Source organism: Cylas formicarius, unplaced genomic scaffold (assembly GCF_029955315.1).
Source record: "Cylas formicarius isolate icCylForm1 unplaced genomic scaffold, icCylForm1.1 PGA_scaffold_2__14_contigs__length_35257938, whole genome shotgun sequence".
Taxonomy (NCBI): domain Eukaryota; kingdom Metazoa; phylum Arthropoda; class Insecta; order Coleoptera; family Brentidae; genus Cylas; species Cylas formicarius.
This window is the reverse complement of record NW_026844319.1, coordinates 19,861,431-19,878,590: the sequence shown is the minus strand read 5'-3', so window position 1 is coordinate 19,878,590 and position 17,160 is coordinate 19,861,431. Positions and strand designations below refer to the sequence as shown.

The following is a 17,160-nucleotide window of genomic DNA, read 5'->3' as shown; positions in this document are numbered from 1 at the left end:
TAATAATTTATATTTCAATAAAAGGTGTTCCTTTATAGCCAATAGTTCTAATTTTATCTTATTTTCTTCAATTTTAATACATCTTGCTGGTAATCAGGTCAATTATCTCTTGCTTTGTTAACTGATAAATAAGAATTATCACAGCTTCATTTCGTCGGAAATAATATTGTCATTACTGTTGACACTAACTAGACATGCCAAAATTTGAAGTATTTATCTGTGTTGATTTTGGCCAGTTTATACAGTTATATTGGTTCATTTTCGACGGACGCCTATGGATGACCCGCCGATTTGGTCGTGCCTAATGGAATCCCTTTGTATCTCTGCACCATTTTGAAACAGAAGTGTGGACCAAGTTATCTAGAAAATCGATTTATATAACTACGACAGAAAGTTATTTCTCCGCTTCCATATAACTACACTTTAAGATTTTTTTTAAATTTCAGGGTTGTGGCAACGATATTTATACGTACACTTCTTCTGGATTTCTCCTCGGTAGATTATTGACTTTATCTCGCTGAAGTTTCGCCAATCAAATAGCAGTTAAGTTAAGAAATATCAAAATGGTGAAAAAGTCATCAAAAACAGTAAAAAAAGTAAGATAGATTGACGATACAGTTAGAACAACAAAGAGTGATCTGTGACATAGTAACCTTATGTACAGATTTCTAAGGTTAAGTCTTTAAACTTAAATTTTCCGAAGAAATTCGCATCTAACACTGGATTATTACAATGTAAAAACGCAACGATACGTTAATGGAATTATATCGATATAAGCCTTTGCGTGTCGCGCCGGCAGGCACAGAAAAATAAAATAAGGCGGCAAATATAATAATAAAGGGCTTTTTATTTTAAGGTTAACTACCGGTAAACATGCATTTAACAAAGGAACTTCGCGCTCGCGATAATTTTCCCTTTTGACCCCTTCACTTCTTTATTGTCTCGCTCGGAGAAAAAGCGGACTCCTTGACAAACCTCGTTAGAACGCATTTTTAACCGGAACGTCAAACACAAAAGTCCGGCAAATAAAAGGCCGGCGTTTTTTCATTGCGAAAATCCGACCGGGGGAAATTGTTTCCAAGATGATCCCAATTTACGTGCCGCTACGTGGAAAAACTGATATTTCAACTGGAATTTTAAATTCGGCGGGAACGACGACGTGAAAGGGGGCTCGTGCGGTACGAAAATAAAATATACCGGGGGTTTTTTCATTGTTAAAAATTAAGCTGTCACTCAGAAAAATGGAAACGTAGCGCTTCGCGAGCAATAGAAAATTACGGCAATAAAATTTAAAACTTGGTTTGCCAAATAATGGGTGTTTTTTTTTCGATGTATAGAACATTAAGTTGGCATTACTGTTCAAGATCAGTTTGGTTTGGCAATTCATCATGAATAGACTCACGCCTGAACAACGCTTGCAAATAGTGCAATTTTATTTCGAAAATAATGGTTGTGTGCGGAATATGTATCGCGCACTACGTCCATTTTATCATCGACAAAATCGTCCATCAGAGCAGTTAATTCGATTAACCATGGAACGTTTTCGCACCACGTTTACTCTTATTGATAACTCGCATCTCCAGAGACGCCGTACGGTGCGTACAGAAGAAGCTATTGCTGCTGTAGAGCGTAGCATTGAGGAAGTCCCGAATGGGTCCATCCGCCATCGAGCAAAGGAATTGGATCTGTGTCCATCCACTTTATGGAAGATTTTGCGGAAGGATATTGGTTTACGTGATTACAAAATCCAACTCGTGCAAGAATTCAAGCCAAACGATCATCAAGTAAGGCGTAGATTCGTCGAATGGGCCCAAAACGAGATTGCCGTTGTTCCCGATTTTCATAAGCGAATTTTGTTTAGCGATGAAGCGTACTTCTGGTTGAATGGTTACTTCAACAAACAAAACTGCCGCATTTGGAGCGAAGCTAGTCCTCAAGTGTATGTCGAAACACCGTTACATCCAGAAAAACTGACTGTTTGGTGCGCTTTATGGGCTGGTAGAATCATTGGTCCGTACTTCTTCAAAAACGATGATGGCCAGAACGTTACAGTCAATGGTGATCGATATAGAGGTATGATTACTCTTTCATTCCTGAATTGAATAACCATGATGTTCAGGAGATGTGGTTTCAACAAGACACACAGCTCGTGCCACAATCGATTTATTGAAAGATGCGTTTGGTGACCGCCTTCACGTTTTGTACCTGTGAATTGGCCTCCAAGATGTTGTGATTTAACACCGCTAGATTACTTTCTGTGGGGCTATGTAAAGTCATTGGTCTATGCGGAGAAGTCACAAACGCTTGACCATTTGGAAGACAACATTCGCCGTGTTATTGCCGATATACGGCCACAAATGTTGGAAAAAGTCATGGAAAATTGTACGGCCAGATTGGACTACATCCGCGCTAGCCGTGGCGGTCATATGCCAGAAATCATATTTAAAATGTAATGCCACAAGGTTATAAATAAAATTCATGTCAATCGAATAATCCATCGTTGTTCTATTGCAACTTAAAGTTCTATACATCGAAAAAAAACACCCCTTATAAGGGTGGAAATAGTCGAATTAAATTTTCATTTTTCTAGTTTGACAACCTTGCTATTAGCAAAAATTACCTAAAATCCAAGCTCAGGTTCAAATTTAAAGATCCTCGTGCAATGTATTTTGCCTTTTTTTAACATTTTCAAATTTGTTTATGTCTAACAAATGTCTGTAGAAATTATGAACTCATATACCGGACGTTAAAATAGGGCCATTTAAAATATCTTACCTTAGTATTTTATGTACAGCGCGGGCCAAATTTTATATTTTTAAAGGCAAACTCGTAGATGAAAACTAATGTCGGTGTCTGGAACTCGATTTACATAAAAAACATTTTTAGGTTACCGTGTCAGGGTGATTTTCGATAATGTCAATTTTAAAATCTTCCAGAACTGTTTGTTTTCTTTCAGAATATTGGTTTTACTACACATTGCTTTCTGTTTCTGCATTCTTCTTAGGTTTTTTTCAAACAAATTAATAAACCAAAACTCGTCACACTAGCAAACGAATTCACAATTTGGCAGCTACCACATTGATTTCCTGAACACGGCCATACGTCCTCCAAAGCCTACTTCTTTCAAAGTTCTTTTTGATGATTTCAAAATACAATAAAATAAAAAATATAATATAAAAACTTTTTTTCTGTTTATCCATGTCTGTTAAAATGTTACTTAAAAAAATGTTATATATTAAAACCAGTTCCACGTTCGCAGAGATAGACTACAGTAACAATAGTGAAAATAGTGAAAAAGTTACAGCGTAATGTTCATTGTGCCATTGTATTTGTTGATTATTGATTTGATGGATTTTGCTTTAAAGAAAACTCGTGGAAGTAAAAAATACTCTATAGTTCTTATATGTCTTTCTATTATTCAATATTATTTTGAATTAATAGTGAATCGGGTTGCGTTCTATTAGTATTCTGCCTACACTCGTTGGGACTCTGAAGAAAATCATGGATAAGCAAATAAGTGCATTTCTCAATATTTACAATATTTAGCGCCCGAAACAATTGGGTTTTAGATCTGGTTATAGTTGTGAAAACTCATTTGCAGATGTAATAGATATTTTTAAGGCTTGTAGTGATAATAAAATTACTGCCTTGATTTTAACTGATATTTCAAACCATAGTAAGATAAATGATGAAATCCACAATTCAATTATTCATCACATACGACTCAGTAAATTTTCTTGTAAATTCCAAGCATCCAAGCATAACAAAACACGGAAAGTAAAACTTAAATAATACACCTGTAGATTGTTAACAAGGGAGTACTGGGGTACTACTAAAATGGTAGGGGTAGTATTTTAGGTCCACTTCTGTTGTCGATTATTAAATCCAGGTTTACAATATCATCATGAACTGTTCTTTTCCTAAGAAAGAGATAAGCAACAGTATTAATTCTGATTTGAATAGATTTTGTGATTCTGTGACTATAGGTATCGAATTGATAATTTTATAAGCAAAGTAAAATTCGCTATAAACTCTGCTTTGCCTTTTTGTACACGCAAGTTAGAGGTTGCATACACTAATCTAAAATTAATTAATACAAGTTGTCACTGCCCCTCATATTTATGCCTTGTTTAGATAATATAGAGAAGTATCGTATTCAAAATATTCAAAACTCCTGTCTTATACTGATAAATGAATTTGGAAGTAGAACTCATATTTCAACATATCTGGATAGGTCAGGTTCGTTGAATATGTTAAATCGATATAAAATTCACTCTATGTTTATTTATGTCCACAATTTGAATCTCCTTACTGTGCCACAGCATTAACAGGAATATTTACAAAAGTTCTTCTCATACCAAATTGTAAATATGATTATTAATCATATTTACAATATCATATTAATCAACGATATTGGTCCTGAACAAAGCAAGATTTCATTTTCGTTTCTACCTATTTAAACCTTTACTGAGATACTTTCTTGGCCTTATTTCCCTCCCTTCCCCATGCCAAACGTTGACTGTTCCTCTGTTAATGTTAAATTTTGAATTCTAATCGGCTGTGCCAGATGTCTGAGCTCTTTGCTACCAAATTTAATTTGGTCTATTCACATTTTACAAAACATTTACGAGTATAATACCGTCTTTTTCAAAGAATATGGTCGTAACTTTTTCTCAGTGTAATTCCGAACAATAAACATAACGTATATATATATATATATATATATATATATATATATATATATATATATATATATATATATATATATATATATATATATATATATATATATATATATATATTGTGTTGTGTTGCCAGCGTGGTAACTGGCGACATAACTGTTTGACTTTTCCCGCGATATTATCCGAAATAATTCAACTTCCGACATTAACACTCGTTAAGGAAAATTGTCAAAAGGGAATTCCGAGAACTAAGCGTTTCGTCCTCGAAAAGTGGAATTTTTAATGTCAATAAGCAGTAAAAACTCTGCAGGTTATCTCGAAAGTTTAAAAGTTTACTTACTTACAGTATAAAGGGCTAAAAAGGAGGAGACAACTCTGTCGACAAAATGGGTCGAAAATTCGTCTGGCAATTGAACTTTTTAAAATTACCATTTGCTCAAGTAACTAAGGTCCAGTCAGAGCAATGCAGTTACGTCATAACATGACACCTTTATCTAGCTCATTACTGTCAAAAATTGACACAGGAATTTTGTTTGTCAGTTTTGAAATGGTTATTTACGGTTATGGTAAAAAGACATACGGATCATTTTTGATGACGTCACAATAGATGACGTAACTGCATGACTGCTCTGACTGGAGTATAACTATCTAAATAACTCCCAAAAGGTGGTGGTGCAGGTAAAACGGTGGCTTCCATATAGATTAGATATCCTAAATATATTTTTTCAAAAATAACGTTTCATGAAATTTTTACATATCGGTTTATATGGAGTGACATAGTGTTTTAGTAGGAGACATAGCTTTGCGTATTTTTGCGATTTTGCAAAAACATGGCCATTAGCACTGAGTTGGTTTAATTATATTGATAAAATTTGTAGACGAAAGACTAATATTAGATTCGCTTCGAAACATATCCCTCGAAAAAGTTTCAGCGAAGGACAAACTTGAGTTCGTCTACGTACGTATGCCAAGCATGTAAGCGTAATATTATATTTACGAACATAGTTCTGAGAAGAAACCGAACAAACCGAAACCCAGAAGAGTTTCGTATAGCCGCTGCCATTTTATACCCCGAGAATATATTATTATGAAACACAGACGTTGTGCAAAAAAAAGTTGCACGCGAGCCGTACGTAATATTCGACTTTTGCTAAAAATTAATCCCGGCCTAACCTTTTACAATTTAAAGCCCGGAGCCGGAAAGCTAATTTGGGAAAGCAAAATTGCTCGGTAAAATACACGTTCTCTGTTCATTTCGCAGAGCGGTTTTAATAAAGCAAATGTTAATGTTCAATTTTTACGGTATTATTATGTTGCCACGCTTTAAAAGAGATTTTTGAGGTGTGTGTAAAAGTTTTAGTCCGGCTAGAAGCCAGAAATATCGTTTACCCAAAAATAACTGTCCGAAAAATGAAACAGATACATATATATAATTCGTAATATCTTTGTAGTAGTTTCAGTTTTCGGTGTAGTTAGGTTGACATTTTTAAGTTTGATGATTTGCATATATATACATAATATTTATTTAAATGTTCGGGAAAAAATTATTTTCATTTATTAGTTATTAGAACCCATTGTTGGTGTACAGATTACCCGACAACTTCTCTCTGCGTTTAAAGTTGTTTATTTTCTGCTAAAAGGTATAATATTTATCGGTAAAGTCTGCTTCAATTAGATATAAATTACTCACAAGTCTATTTGGGAGGATATTTTATTATTTCTTTTTATCCTTCAAGTTTAGATTATTCATTATCTAAATCTAAAATTTTAATTCAATCTAGATCAAGAGTGTACTATGGACTGAGAACAAATAAATTAGTTGAAATTTTTACGTTTTACAGTATTTCTATTACAGAAAAAAAGTGTATACTTTATAATAAACACATAGTTGTTAAGACGATACTTATTTTTGCAATACTTGTTTCGATTATATATAAATTTATTATTTCTTTTTGATCTTTCACATCTGGATCTAAAATTTTAATGTAGTCGAGATCCAGAGTCTACCGTGTATTGAAAAAATTCTTGCAGTAATTACTTCGGAGAAAAAACAAGTCTTTTAATATATACATAATTACACATATCAACAAAGTAACAAGGAACGGTTTACATATACAACAACCAGATTTATGCAAAAATTTTATATACCATTTGTTACAAAATTTCAATAAATTCAATTAATTATTAATGCGAACTCTGTAATTAAAAATATCAATCATTTAAAACCCCATATTCGGAGTCAATAAGCTTAATTCGTTATTGTCATCATTGCTACGGAGCTTTGAAAAAATTACGAATACCATCATTAATAGAAGTGACCAAAAAATTTCAAAGAAAATCATTCGGCACAGTTGGATTGAAAAGTTAAGGTCGTACTGGTTACAAAATATATGGTCATTCTTCATGACCCTCTAAAAGTCTCTATATATACTTGTGACTTTCTCCTTTTATTATTCCTTCTAGTTCAATTTTAGGAATTTTTATTGTTTTGTTATTAATTTTTGCATAATTTTTAATAAAATCGTAGAATTTTTGATATTACAAATAAATACATAGTAGAATTTTACAAATCTGATATTTCTTAGCAATTCTTGCCGGTACCCAATTTTTTGAAATATTATTTCTATGAGAGCAAAAGCGAAATCTTCTGAATAAATAAAGTGAGAAACATGTAACTACTCGTATTGAAAAAAACTAGAATCAAATAATAATACATACTCTCAAAATTACAATTAAAAATCCGCCGAATTCAACGGCCATAACTTGCATGGAAATCTTTCCGCTAACCAATTTATTTTAATGCGTCGACATCCGGTTGAAATTCAATGAATGCGCTCGCTCCAGAACAACAACTCTCATATCTCTCACCAGTCTCATTAAAAGACACATTTAGGCAATTAAAACGGGCGGGACACGAACGAAAACGACAAAATACATTTATATTCTCTCAAGTTACAGGAGGTTTTATTCGATCTTAATGATATTTTCAGATTTAGTACATGGGCAACTTTTATAATTCCGGATGTCATTGAAGTTTGTCATTATAAGGGCCGCTTCTTGACAGTTCACTTAAAGAATACTTAACACAAACAACAATAAACTAAAGGGTGATTCAATAAGGGTTTCCACATTAAAATAATAAAAAAACTCGGAAGAATATAAAAATATACAAACATTTTTATTTGCCACTTTAGATTAGTGTATTAGAATTAGGTGTGAAAGATGATGTCATTCAAATGACAAGTGGCTCCATCCTGTTGGAACCACAAATCTTCAATACCTTACCATACCTTCCAACTACTCCCAGAAAAAATCAGATATCATGTTTCGATAGCGAACACCATTAAACGTAACAGCGTTCTCCGCATTATCCTCGAAAAAAAAAGGGCCAATTATTCCTCCGCACCAAAATGCGCACCAAACAGTCACTTTTTGAGGATGCATTCATTGCTTTTTGAACAATCTCTCTTGGATTTTCCAATCCCCAAATATGAGCATTGTGTTTGTTTACAAAGCCACCAAAGTGAAAATGTGCTTCATCGCTAAAGATGATCTCGAGATTTCAACTCCTAAGTTATTTGGACTTTATATGGGTGTAGATGCAAGTCTTTTGTTAAAATTCGCTGTGTGGTTGAATGCGTAAGGCTCACTTGCCACGATCGATGACGAATCGATGTGTTTAGATCTTCGGCTACACTTTCGCGAACAATGGCAATATTTTGGACTGACCGACCTGCACGAGCACGTTGAGGGACTTTGAGGTTAGTTACAGATCCAGTTTGCTCAAACTTTTGAACCACATTCCAAATTGTCCTCTCAGAAGGTCGATTTTGCGCGCCAAAAATTCACGTAGAGCCCTAAATGCATTTTTTCTTGATCGACCATTTTTATAATAGGCTTGCACAATTTTTACACGTTGTTACTTTTTACACGTTATACTTTGCGAGAAGTTCAGGTACTATACACCCTACTAAATTGTAATAAATAAAATTTTCTGGCCACTTTACCATTTTCTGATTCTCTAGTACTTCATAGGCAAATAACATAATCTTTCTTTCTATCAAGCTTCAAAATTATTTTGATGTCAATGGGTAGGTTGATTAATTATGTTCATCTACTACGCAAATGACACTTTTAATCTCCTTGCAATTATATCGTTCAACATTTATTGCCGCTGAGTGGTTTAATAAAATTGTGGTCCTCAACAGAACTTTTTTTTTGGTCTAATTAAAAAATCAAAATAATTATTAAGCAATTACCCTGTATAACAATAAACTACTAGTCAATATCAACAAAAATGTAAATCCAAAATTTGCAAACTTTCAACAATTTTCGATGTTGGTTTTGGGGGCATTTTTATACAATTTTTAGTAGTAGCAAGTTAATTTTTTTTTATCCGTTCCAGCTATCCTCATCATCCACTGATCAAGTTTTCGCAAGGTGTCACTTTAGAACGTCAGTTTCATAAAACACTGTTGCTAGTCGCTTCGGACTTTTAGGGAGATTTTAGCTACTGACGGTATTTTGACATTTGTCAACTCTGACAGCCACGTCATATGTCATTCAGATAATGTATTCGTGCTGATAATGGTTATAGAAAAAATATTGTATTCAAAACGCTGATAACTCTCGTTTAATAAACACACCTCTTGTGACAAATCAAACTCGTGACTAAAGTGTCGCTTATTAAACTGCTTTATCATATTATCGTATTATGCAACAAGTTTTATATCACTGAGTGGTCATCGTAATTGATAAACGTCAAAATACTATGACATGCCAAATACAAAATTCAATCCAGTAAAGAATATTAATCCTCTCTCAGCAGCACTCATTCATTTATCTGGTGGCAAATTTCGGTAAAACCATAAACTGTTAATTAGATGTGTTGAAATATTACAATATTGAAGAAAGGTTTTGCTCACATAAACAAACGGAACAAAATGTATGGGACCCATAACAATATTTGTCGTTTGACTATAATGGCCATAACCCATATAATAAAACGAAACGTAAACAAAAATGTTTGGATATCCCATAAAAGTTTATACGCCCTCCCAATCGATTATGTATTAGTTCAAACGGTTATAATCTGTAGACACATTCAACAGAAGCGTCTAGACGGTGTCATTTTTTGTTGTTCTATCTTGTTTGCAGGCAATAATACAACCCGGTTTTGTTTGTCGCTATTTTTGTCGAATATTAATAGAGTGTCACACCGACCGAACTTGACTATCGAAAGTTGTAAGCAGAAAATCGATGAAACCCTTTATGTAGAGCAATTGAAATTTGTTGACCATATTAATACATTCGTTTCTTTTATAATACTTCTTCGAAAACTTAGTAATATATTCATGTAGGAGTGGCCTTTTTTAAAAAAACAGGAGCATAGGAATGATGAATTGGCAAAACATTAATGGTGCGGTGTGATAAAACATGCAACAGAATGACAGGAAGATCCACCAATTAGGTAGTTTGTCCATTATCCGCCCAAAGGTAACGGTAGTCAATAAAAAAAGATGTGAGAATAGGATATAAATGGAATGAAACGAAATTTTATTTTAATAATAATAATAATTATTTACCTGTATTTGTGGATAGTAAAAGTTCGTTACATACGAGGTGTGTTCAGCGATTTTTTTTTTATCTCCTCATTCGTCCTAAACATTTCCTTCATGGATTTCTTGAGTTTTGGGAACAGAGAAAAGTCACAGAGGGCCATATCCGGTGAATATAGTGGCTTAGGCATGATTGTGGTTTTGTTTTTGGCCAAAAAGTAATACACAAGCAACGATGAGTAAGCAGATAGATTATCGTGATGTAAAATCCATGAATTGTTTTCCCACAATTCCGGAAGTTTTCTTCGTATTTTATTGTAGGTAATGCTCTATATTGGCCGTACAACTTTGTGATAACAACTCTTGCTTTACTACACCACGATAATCAAAGAAAATAGTATTGACTTGATCGATCTTGACGTACTTTTTTCCGAAAACCAAAACTCCGGAAAAAATTGCATATCATGGGCCAGTAGAGATGCCGATGTCTTCAGCTACTTTTCTAGTAACGATTTGACGAATTTTCAACACCATTTGTTTCGCTTTTTCTACCCTTTCGTCATCCGCGTCTTCTCGGCCACCTTGGAACATCTTGTACCACTTATAAACATTTTTTTGCTCACCGATGCTATTTTCTACATTTCAAGTGTGCACAACTGTATTCCATTTCATACACAAAATTTTATACAAATGATTTGTGCCAATACGTCTAAGCGAGCGTAAATTATCTTTTTAAACCTACCTAAGTTCAGGTTATCGGAAATTTCCACTTGACCTGACGCCTTTTTTTCTGCAATAATTTAAAAACACTTATTCACCTTTCCAATCGGAAGTTCCACTATGTTTCAGATTTTACAAAAATTAATAGACCCTGCTGTCTAGTAAGCCATAGTGACCATGAAATTAACTTAAAAAATCGTTATAAAATTTTAAATTAAAAATAACCAACAGAAAACATGACGTCCGTGTCCGTTTTCATTTGTTTCAGCTGTTTATCAACATAGTGTCGTGCATTTGTCAAATAAAAGGCTTGAATTTAATATATTGAGTTCAAGAGGGTGCGCGGTGTGAGTCGGTTGTGCAAATTATTCAAAAAAGAATTCAATGCATTTGGTTACATAAAAAGAAAAAATGGTTTGGTGTAGCAAGAAGAAGGTTACATATCAAACGAGAGTAATATAGTGGTTAATAGACCCGATGTAGTTAAACATATGTTGACCACCAGACAAGAGAATAAGTTTGCCTCGGTTAAGCAGTCACATACGGACAAGAAGCACAAAAATTTAAGTAATAATGATTGAAACTATGATTAATGAAAAGTCAGTCAAATCAACATTCTTTTTTCCGGACCCTAGAGACTAACAAGAAACGGTACCTAATAGTTAATTTTGAATTTGCAGAAGCCTTACTGAACATGGAAACATATTTAGAAATAGAGAAGCAATCAGAGTTCCATTTATCTGGTACATCCAAGATAGAAGAAGAAGAAGACAACAATAACAAATTCAGTTTAGGACCATGTTTTGTCCACAGATAATCATAAAGCTTCAAATAAATATTATTCTCTCGAAAACCATTTGCTGTATTTTAAAACTTCATATACCATGAAATGTGGAAGATCCAGGGCTTTAATCTTAAATTCTGTAATTTTCTCGATTATGTACAGGGTGTATCGGTTATGGCCAAAAAATCTAAAAGACCCTGAAAATTGCCGTATTATATTGCATATATATTACATAATATATCAGTATTCTAGATTTTAGACGTCGGAACAAAGTGAGTCATATTTTGTCCGCAAAAATTACACATCCACGACAACCTTCGGTCGGCGCGTTGAATTGACATTCAACATCTACCTCTCGAGTGAAGTAATGCTACTGTGGTTGCGATAGTTAATTATCGAAATGTTGTATACGGCAACCTGTTACATTTAAACAAAAAATTTTAACATCAGAAGTAGGGACTGAAACATGTTCCCACTGTAAGTAAATTATGATTTGTGACTTGATATTTGTATTGTACGGGAAATTGTTTTATTGTGCCGAACATTGCTATTCGTTTAAATATCAGAAGCATGTTTGTTTTTAAACCAGCTACCTAAATGCTAAAAACGTTATAAAACAAAAATCAAAATAAATAAGTGATAATAATTATCCTTAAAATTACGTTTAAAATTGTCAATGTAAAATTTCATTCCTGTTTATTTCTTAAAGAGGCTCGCATAATCGGCTACATTTTTTTTTTGGTCTTCAGCGAATTTATTTTTTAACAATATTTGTTTTGATTTGTTCTTATGGATTGATTGACGCAATTCTTTTGGCACATTGTTCGCAAGCTGTAACGAGAGATATAAAATTATTCATTTATTTCTACCAAGGACCCCTTTTATGAGTACATACTAAATATTCGCAATTCAGCTACTACCGTGCGTTGTATTGCTTTAAGTATTTGCTCAAAATACCCAATTGTTAAATTGAAAAATATTTCGTTGTTTTAATTTAACTCTTGTTTTTATTAATTTTGCTTTATTTCAAGTAAAACATGTTTACTATAATTGTTTTAAATGGTCGGAAGCGCCTTTTTAGTGAGATCGCATTTGTTATAGTATTATAATAAAATGGCTGTGTCTGGTCCTGCTACCAGAGACCTGCTAACAGAATTAGTTAAATAACACAAATCTTCGCTTACAGCTCCAGAGCAAGTAGACTTGAAAATTTTACGACCAAAGTAAAAGGTGGCTGGTGGTAATATTAAGAATGAATTGAAAGGGACCGATCAACAAATTATTGTGAGGCTAGGACGTTTTTGGACAGGAATTTCCATAATTTGGTTTGATAATTGGTCGCCGGAAATCAAAAATTGGGAGATATTCCAGACGGTTTATTAACGTTTTCGTAACAATAAAGGCCGAAGAAGTAAATTTTGACTAATATTTGAAAAATATTGACATCAGAAGGTAACTGTTTGGATCAAAAAATGATAGTTTGAGCTGATATCTGCAGTTTTGAAGTTTTTTTAGGTTCCATATGCGTCGGATTAGCCGATTTTGACTGGAATCTATTTGAAATCAGGAAGAAAAACCAACTATAAATCCAAGTAAGCGGTTTTTTAAGTACTTATCTGCAGTTTTAATGTAGATTTGAGAACGGAAAGTTATAAAAATGCAGGTTTTAACTATAATCTGCTCGAAATCGAGAGCGAAAACCAATTATTTCTCCCAAAAAGAGGGTTTTTAAGTACATATCTGCTTTTGTAAGGTAGATTTGGGTGCATTAAGAGGCGAAAAAGCAGATTCTGGCAGGGATCTTATCGAAATCGGCAACTATTTGACTCAGTAAGGGGGTTTTACACCGATATTTAATGGTTTATAAAGATTTTCTCTACTATAATGCTTAAAGACGCCAATTTTGGCTAGTATTTGAAAGATATTGACATGAATATGTAACTTTTTGGATCAAAAATTGATAGTTTAAGCTGATATTTGCAGTTTTGATGCGGTTTTAGGTACTTCATTTATTGCTAGTTTAAAAGTTTTGAACACAACGTCATCTTTTAACGTTCGCAATTATTATATAAGTAAATGTGAAAAAAAATCCCATTTAAAAAAATGACAAGTAACGTAGCAGAAGAAAATATTTCCATCATTATCGTTCCCCATTTATAACGGATCTCATTTCGGGTGGAATAAAAAGCTTCCCAGCTATGTGTGCGTTTACGTCCAATCGAATCTCCAAAATTGAAAACGTATTACTTTAAATACGAACAGACGAAAGGAATACTTCATCTCGGGCCGGAAATTTAAGACGCCTCCAGTTTTCCCCGCAGGCGGTTAAATATTAACAATTTTACGAACGATTGAGGTTTTAAATTGGACGGTTTTAGTATTCAACGTTTGCGCCCGCATGGACATTACGTATCACTGTCATATTAAAAATCCATTAACATCAATTCGTTGGTACAAAATTTAAAATGTCCGGATACACGAATAACCATTTGTTTAATCAGTGAAATAGAGATACCGATTGGGAAGGTCTACTGACCTGTCGTGACTTTTACGGTAACCAGTCTGTGCGGCACAACTTCCCTTTAAACTTGTCACGTGTCCTTTTTGATTTGTTTTGCGAATATTGAGAGAAATTGATTTTTCTATTGTTAAGCGTGGTAGGCATATTTCCTATTAATGTTAGACACAAGGTCTTTTTTAAAGTTTGTTTTTACAGTATATATTTGACAAGTAGTTATTGTCTTTAATGGCGGCGATTCTAAAGCTATGTAACTAATTCCCTTTCTTTTACATTCGTTTTAATTGTGTATGTTGACATCAACTTTAAAGAGTTATACTTGCATTCTTAAATTTGTTTCTGTTAACTATCAAATTTTCTATATTGTTACGTAATATTAGAGGTTTTGATTCAAAAATACTTAAACTTTAAGGACTTTGTGGACCGTACTCTGTCTCGCTAACTTCTTGCCTTTGCTTTTTTGCTTCTTGACAGAGCTGTCTGAAACTAACAGTCGACACTCTACGTAGGAGAAATCCAGAACAATTTGTTTTGTTGTAAGTTGAATATTTCGCCATTTAAAGGGATATTGGAGAACCATCTTGATTTACTTTTAAAATATTTCACAGTGCAAGTGTACAACAAATTCTGTAATGTTTTGTTAGTTTTCTTTCTTTTTTTGCTGTTAATTGTAACATCTATATTATTATTGTTTTATTGTGTAATTTGATTGGTTTGGTTAGTTAAATCTCAGTTAAATCAAGCATTTAAATTAATTTAGGATATTTTTTTATTCTTTTGATCGTGCCCGTGTGGGCGAAACACGTGTAACATTTTGTAAATAATTATTATTGATATCATGACTCCGCAGTGTTTGTAGTTTTGCCAAATCAGATCTCTATTTGAATGTTTTATTTTGATTGCTTTTATGGACTATTGTTTTTTTAAGACTATTTAATTTTGACTTTTGAATTAAATGACTAATATATTCAAGATATATGTGGTCGTCAAAGAAGAGTCCATCATCCTAAAATTAAAAAGGGGAAAAGTGGGAATAAATTGTTCATTTTCATTTTTGAGTTTTCTAGAGGAAAAACAACGTGCCTGCTGAGGCCTACTTAGGGAATATTAATAATTATGTTAGCTTGTTGACATTTTTTAAACGTAAGCCAAATATCGGATCCAAACTGATTTCCTCATTGCGAGCTTCTACAGTTGTATCTGCAAGTTCTTGAAAAAGTTGATTTAATGTGGGTTCTTGATAAAATCGTTGGAACTAAATACATATCTATACTTTCAACTTTAATTACATTTTCCCGCGCAAATTCAAAATTGTTTAGGACTTAAAAATCGCTACCATTTTATTTCCTGCAATATTATCGTACAAAATATCTACCCTGTATATCGGGAATTTCATTTACTTTTAATATGAAACTGTTCTTTTTCCGATATTGTAAGTATACCCTTTAATGATCTAAATAAATGATAAATATATACACATTATCTTACTGAAACCTGATGATTTAGCATTCCCTTATATAAATTTAAAAAAAAATCGCGTACAACGATCTTTTACACTTAATGGAGAGGTGGTAAATTTTTCCACATTAATTTTCGTTTTAAAATTTAATATGCTTGTAGTTTTTAAAACCTGCATTAATAAAATTAACAAAAATTATCATAAATCGATAAATGCCAAAATTTTGCCGCGCGGATCGTCTCAAAATAACCAACCAAAAGTTTGGCAATTAAAGTTCGCAGACACATTAATCGACATAAATAATTAATAAAAGTCGCGTACATTACAACATCTGATCATAGAAGATAATCCCACAAGTCCACGCTTAAACGCGCCTTCGAAGGACCATAAAGTGCGAAACTTTCGAAAGAATTTGAAAAGCTCGCGAACGTTCGGCCGGCACGGAGCCGGAGGGTGCAACACAGAACAAAGGACGCGGACGAACTGTGGCTGATTTGACGAGTGCGGCTCCGACTCCAGAGGGCGCAGTCTCGATTCCCCTTAACTAACCCCCGCAAGAAACGGAAGGAGGTCCCCTTAATGAACGTTTTTCGACTCGGAATTAGTTTGTATCGCGGCATATTTAATGTCGCGAAACGCTCGCGATCGTCACTATTTAATTGGCTCGTTTATCAGTCGACGTACACCGCGTGTTTCTCTGTGCCGGCTCCTGACTGATGATGTTAATGATGTCTTATCGATCCATATAATATAATTACATGATAAATCAAGGACCAAAGAAAAAAATTAAATTAAAAAATTTATAAAATGCATTACAATTTTACAAAATTCTAGCACAGGCATAAATTAAACACATACATAATTTAAAAGTACATTAACTGTATGTGAAATGCTTGCTATGTCTCCGAAAAGTACTCTTTAAATTCATTTAGGGTATAAAATCCCTCTGTTGTCAGAATCGCTTTCAATTTTCTTTAAAAGCGGAAAAATTGATAGTCTCTCGCAGCTCTGGAGGTAATATATTTAAAATGAAACATCTTGCGTATTGAGGTGATTTTTCATAACTGCAATAACCCTTGCTCATCAACAGCATGTTTGAGGTTTAAAAGAACATAATAAAGGCTGTATAGTTTCTTACTAACTGTTTCAGTGTGGTCAACGCAGCTTAAACTGCTATTTAGAATGACTCCTAAACACTTCACAGTCTTTTTGGGTAAGACAACTTGTTGCTGATCTATCTTTACTGCTTAATATGTTTTTCTAATTAACTAATCATTGTAACTCTGGAAATAAAATGGGACTTAATAATTACCAACTGTTAAACCTTTAGAAACAATTGATTAATTGGATTTTTGCTTGATTGGTTAAAATACAAAAATATCACATAGTCTTGGTTGGCGCCCAATATATGTATTTGCTTGTCATTTTTTGGCGTTTTC

General features: G+C 33.4%; 1 protein-coding gene across 1 annotated transcript in view; it reads right to left on the bottom strand.

Annotated features, from left to right (window-relative positions):
• Positions 1–16,192, bottom strand: part of LOC132698576 (limbic system-associated membrane protein-like) — a 228,788-nt gene extending 212,596 nt beyond the window's left edge. Inside the window, exon 1 of the mRNA XM_060664754.1 lies at positions 16,043–16,192. The gene's annotated coding sequence lies outside the window, so the exon portion shown is untranslated. The remainder of the gene's footprint in view (positions 1–16,042) is intronic.
• Between the last annotated feature and the right edge of the window lie 968 nt (positions 16,193–17,160).